This window comes from Haliotis asinina, chromosome 2 (genome assembly GCF_037392515.1).
Source record: "Haliotis asinina isolate JCU_RB_2024 chromosome 2, JCU_Hal_asi_v2, whole genome shotgun sequence".
Taxonomy (NCBI): domain Eukaryota; kingdom Metazoa; phylum Mollusca; class Gastropoda; order Lepetellida; family Haliotidae; genus Haliotis; species Haliotis asinina.
The window spans coordinates 98,996,912-99,002,620 of record NC_090281.1 but is presented as its reverse complement, the minus strand read 5'-3'; positions in this window follow the sequence as shown (position 1 = coordinate 99,002,620).

The window sequence follows — 5,709 nt, the reverse complement described above, 5'->3', positions numbered from 1 at the left end:
CGTATTCATTTGTCTTCTTCAACGTAATGTTCATCTAATACCGAACTAATTCCCCAATGACACAGGTACCCAGATTCTCCACCAGATGTCACCGGGTGCCTGTCACAAGACCTTATATACAAGCAAAGAGACCGCGATCGACTATTTGCTGAAATGTCAGATATTGATATCGTTTACGAAATGCAAGATCAAGGTGTGCTCCACGTCAAACGTTTTTCAACCCGTAAAAACATTGAAAGTGTTCCAACCAACACTTATCTGTTCTTTTCATCTCTGTTCTGTTCATTTCATTCCGAACCCGCTCAGATGTTTTAAATGCCAGAAGTAAGGCCATGGTATAAATATGTCCATTGTGTGTGCTCACTGTGGTGAGAAGACACACAACAGAAGATTGTACAAGTACCTTTAAAAACTGCACCAACTGTTCAGGAAACCATTTTTTGAAGGAGTGTCCGATTAGAAAGAAAACATGGAAATTCACAAGATCAAATTTACCCAAAATATCAGTTTTTCTGATACCAAAAACCTTGTAAAGAGATCTGAACTTCCAGACAGTTATGCTTCTATAAATACAACATCAACTGAATCAAGCCATAAAATATCTACCTCATCCACAAGCTGTCAAACAAACTTGGCTTGGGTCAAATGTGATTCTCCCCAGATTTTCAGATTTCATATCCTACTACATCATCTCAATCTACGGAATCACTTCCTAGTAAGTCACAAAAGCAGTCAGAGTCATCTTATGATCCTAAGCCATCCTCTCAGTCGCGTTCACAATCTCAATCGTCATCTGATACCCAGCCAGCTATTACAGGCAAAACTAAACTGAAGCATGATGCCTACAAAATCTAAGTGAAAGAGCCCCGAAAGGGTCGGAAAATAGAATTCAGCTACACAACAAATTCTGCAGGACATGGGCGTGTCTGAAAACGTCCATTCTAGGGCACATAGCTTGTCGTCCTCCAAAAGAGTGCGGGGTAGATCCCCAATAAATCCCCCAAAAGATAGTTTATTCCAACAATATTGTACAGTGGAAATGCAGAGGACTGAGGACTACTTTACATGATTACAGCTGTTAATCAAAGATTTTACACCTTCAGCGATCTGTCTGCAGGAGACGTATTTAAAACAGTTACTTTTGACCTTCGTCATTACAAAGCATATCTTGCTTTTCACCTCCAGCTGATAAGGCCACGGGAAGATCTTCCATTCTAGTGAAAGAAAACATTATCCATAGCTCCGTTTCACTTAAGATTAATCTTCAGGCCGTTGCAGTACGACTAACTTTGCACATTGCATTTACATTATGCTCTCTCTATATATCTCCGTCTTTGACGTATCACAAAACCGATCTTCAAGCTCAGTATGACCAACTCCCGAAACCCTGTATTATACCTGCAGATCTGAATGGGCACAACCCACTCTGGGGAAGTGTAACTACAAACGGTAAAGGTAAGTTACTAGAGGACTTTTGTTCTGATACTGATTTATCTGTTTATAATGATGGTTCCAGCACATATTTACACCCTGGTACATCGACCTATTCTGCTCTCGACATGTCAATCACAAATTCTGAACTACTAAATGAATTTGAATGGTCAGTCCACGATGACATCTGTGGAAGTGACCATTTTCCTACTACACTAAAATCTGTATCTCCAACTGATGTTCCGCCATCATCAAGGCGGAATTTTAAAAAGGCTAACCGGGCTTTATATGAAACATTGTATGCTACGAAACTTACATCTGAACATTGTATTGACGTTCTTGATGCCATTAAATGCTTTTCCGATGAATTGAATTCCATAGCTGATGAGTGTATACCAAAGTCCTCTGCAGTTCCACATATTCGAAAACCATGGTTCAACGATGAATGCAAACAAGTTAGGAAGGCAAGAAAAAAAAGCAGAACATTATTTCCGTCGCCATCCTATGGTGCATAATTGAAATAAATTTTAAATTTTAAATGCTAAAGCAAGGCGCACCTTTAAACAAAACAAACGCCGATCTTGTCAAAATTATGTGTCCAAAATAAATTCCCGGACACGCATGTCCAAGGTATGGAACTTGGTTCAGTGAGTGAGTGAGTGAGTTAATATTTAACGTCACATCGGGAATATCTCAGCCATATCGTGACGAGAACGTTAAATACTGAAATGAAATATATGGATACTATAAAAACCTGTCAACGAGGGACAGTAAAACAACTAGAATATCACAATTGGGATTAAAACTAGTGTGGAAAGTTAAAACTAATATCACTGTTCGGACAATACAACATAAAATCAAGCTATAGATTGACAACAACTGAAGGTAGATCACCATACTAGGGTTCATGGGGACTTACATTACTTTTGCTACCTGCATGGACCCTAATTGGATTTACATCATCCCCTCAGCTGTTAGCAATTTAGTCACATCTAGCCAAAAATTAAAAATAGACATATACTACGATTAAAACCACTGGAAGTCTAAACGTACAGGAAATGTTTTGGGACTTACGTACCCTCTCAGGAGGACAATAATTTTACGGTACTTCAACCCCCTTTGAGGGTACAGCCACTAACAGTTCAAGTTACTAATCTAAACTACCATGATTTAAAATGCAGCTATCTACAGAACATAATAATCAAAATTCAAAGATGAAATCAATTTCTTTTAAAAATCCAAGAATTAAATGAGAACTTACGGTGTTAAAAAGGTCCTTAATTGTTTTGACATTGAAATATTTATCCCTTGTGATGAAGAATTCAACACAGTCAAGCAGGATATGCTTCACCGTGGTTCTCTCATCACAAGGGATGCAAAACGGAGGATCCTCACCTTTCAATAGGTAAGAATGAGTATATCTAGTATGGCCAATACGACATCGCCGCATGATTACCTCCTCAAATCTGGACTGACAACCCAAGTAGGAATAACCAATGTAAGGTTTTATTTCATGTAATTTATTGATGCCTACCTGGGTGTCCCACTTCTTCTGCATCAGATCACGGATAAAAGATCTAATGCTCGCTTTATAATCAGAGTATGGTATAAGAAGTGGTGTCACAGATTTGTTGAGAGCTGCCTTGGCAGCAGGATCGGCCAGTTTGTTAACTGAAATGCCTACATGGCTGGGTAACCAACAGAAGACGATGTCGTATTGGCCAGTAGCAAGATTATTATACAATTCAATAATGTCAATTAAAAGTGGATGTTTACATGATAAATGTTTAATAGCCTGAAGGCAAGAAAGAGAGTCTGAATAGATTATATATTGTTTACATTTAGGGTGTCTTTGAATATATTTAAGAGCTGTTAATATGGCGTTAGCTTCAGCTGTAAAAATAGAGCTATTATCTGGTAATCTAAAAGATATTGTTCTGGATCCAATGACAGTGGCACAAGCCACGGCGCCACCGTCCTTGGATCCATCTGTAAATAAGGATTTATAATTGCTATATTTATGTTTTAGTTGATTATATTCTTGTTTATATTGTAATTCATTCGTTTCTGATTTTTTAAATGTAGTTAATGTTAGGTCAACTTGTGGCCTAACCAATTGCCAAGGAGGAGAAGAAAGAAGACGGGAGGGAGCTATGTTTTTCAGCTCAAGAAAGAAAGAAAGGGTTTAATTCGGTGCCCTAGAGGTGGAACAAGAGAAGACTTCTTGTCGTACAAATCCTCATAAAGGGGATTGAAAACACAGTTATATGCAGGGATAGATTCATTAGCTAGTAATTTAGTAATGTATTGTAAGGATAATTTAATACGACTTTGTGTAAGAGATGGTTCATCGGCCTCAACGTAGACACTGTCAATAGGTGAAGTTCTGAAGGAACCAAGACAAAGTCTTAGACCTTGGTGATGGACAGAATCTAGTAGTTTAAGGTTGCTTTTGCAGGCTCCACCATATACGATTGAGCCATAGTCAAGTTTTGAGCGGATGAGTGATCTATATAAGGAAGGAGGGTAGTCTGATCCCCTCCCCACTGTTGAATTAGAAACAACCTTTAATAAATCGAGTGCCTTCAAGCATTTGGCTTTTAGGGATTTAATATGGGGCAAAAAGGTCAAATGTGAATCGACAATAATTCCCAAGAACTTAGCCTCCTTGACAACTTTGATAGGGGTGCCACTTAGAAATAGTTCTGGGTCTTTATGAGGTTTATATTTACGGCAGAAATGTATGCAATTGGTTTTTGATTTAGAAAATTTGAAGCCATTTTCAAGACACCATTTGACCCGTGAAGGTCCCGGGGTAGAATAGGCCTTCAGCAACCCATGCTTGCCATAAAAGGTGACTATGCTTGTCGTAAGAGGCGACTAACGGGATCGGGTGGTCAGACTAGCTGACTTGGTTGACACATGTCATCGGTTCCCAATTGCACAGATCGATGCTCATGTTGTTGATCACTGGATTGTCTGGTCCAGACTCGATTATTTACAGACCGTCGCCATATAGCTGGAATATTGCTAAGTGCGACGTAAAACTAAACTCACTCACTCACTCACTCAAGACACCATTTATCTATTTTGTTCAAACACAGCTGCAGTTGCCGTTCAATAGTACGCATATTTTTCCCACGACAAGAAACATTAAAATCATCCACAAATAACGATCCATCAATGGAATCGTTTAAAACTTTTGATAAACTATTTATCTTGATACTAAAAAGTGTGACTGACAAAATACTGCCTTGTGGAACACCCTGATCCTGATTGTAATGATCAGACAGGGCAGAACCCACTCAGACTTGAAATTGTCTGTTATTTAAAAATTTGGCTACAAATTCAGGCAAACGACCTCGCAAACCGAAATCATGTAAATCTCTCAGAATGCTATACTTCCAGGTTGTGTCATATGCCTTCTCAAGATAAAAAAGATAGACACAGCATGTTGTTTATTAATCAGCGCGTCTTTCACAAATGATTCTAAACGCACTAAGTGATCGACAGTACTTCTGTTTTTGCGGAAACCACATTGTATATCTGTGATAAGGTTATTTGTTTCCAAGTACCAAACAAGTCGATTATTGATCATGCGTTCCATGGTCTTGCAAACACAGCTAGTTAATGAAATCGGCCTATAATTGGATGGATCGGTATGATCAAGTCCAGGTTTAGGTATTGGTACTACTATAGCATCACGCCATGAAGAAGGGAATTTCCCGGAAGTCCAGATATCATCAAAATTGATAAGAGCGTCTCTAAACAGGATTCTGGTAAAGTGCTTCAGGAGTTGATAATGTATGTTATCAGCTCCAGTAGCAGTGTCATGAGCTTGATCAAGAGCAGTATGGAGTTCATGATTAGAAAACGTTTCATTATAATCTTCCCCATTATCAGAATCAAAATTAATAGTTTTCTTTTCTTGTTGTTTTTGATATTGCTGAAATTTAGGTATATAATTAGAAGAGGAAGAGTGTTTAGCAAGAGTTTCGCCCAGTTTATTCGCAATATCTGATTTATCAGTAAGTAAATGATCTCCATGTTTAAGATGATGGACAGTAGATTTAGTACCCTTACCTTTGATTTTGTGGACCATGTTCCATACCTTGGACATGGGTGTTCGAGAATATATTTAAGATACATAATTTTGCCAAGATTGGCGCTTGTTCTGTTTAAAAGTACGCCGTGCTTTAGCATTTTAAATTTTAAATTTATTTCAATTATGCACCATAGGATGGCGACGGAAATAATGTTCTGCTATTTTCCTTGCCT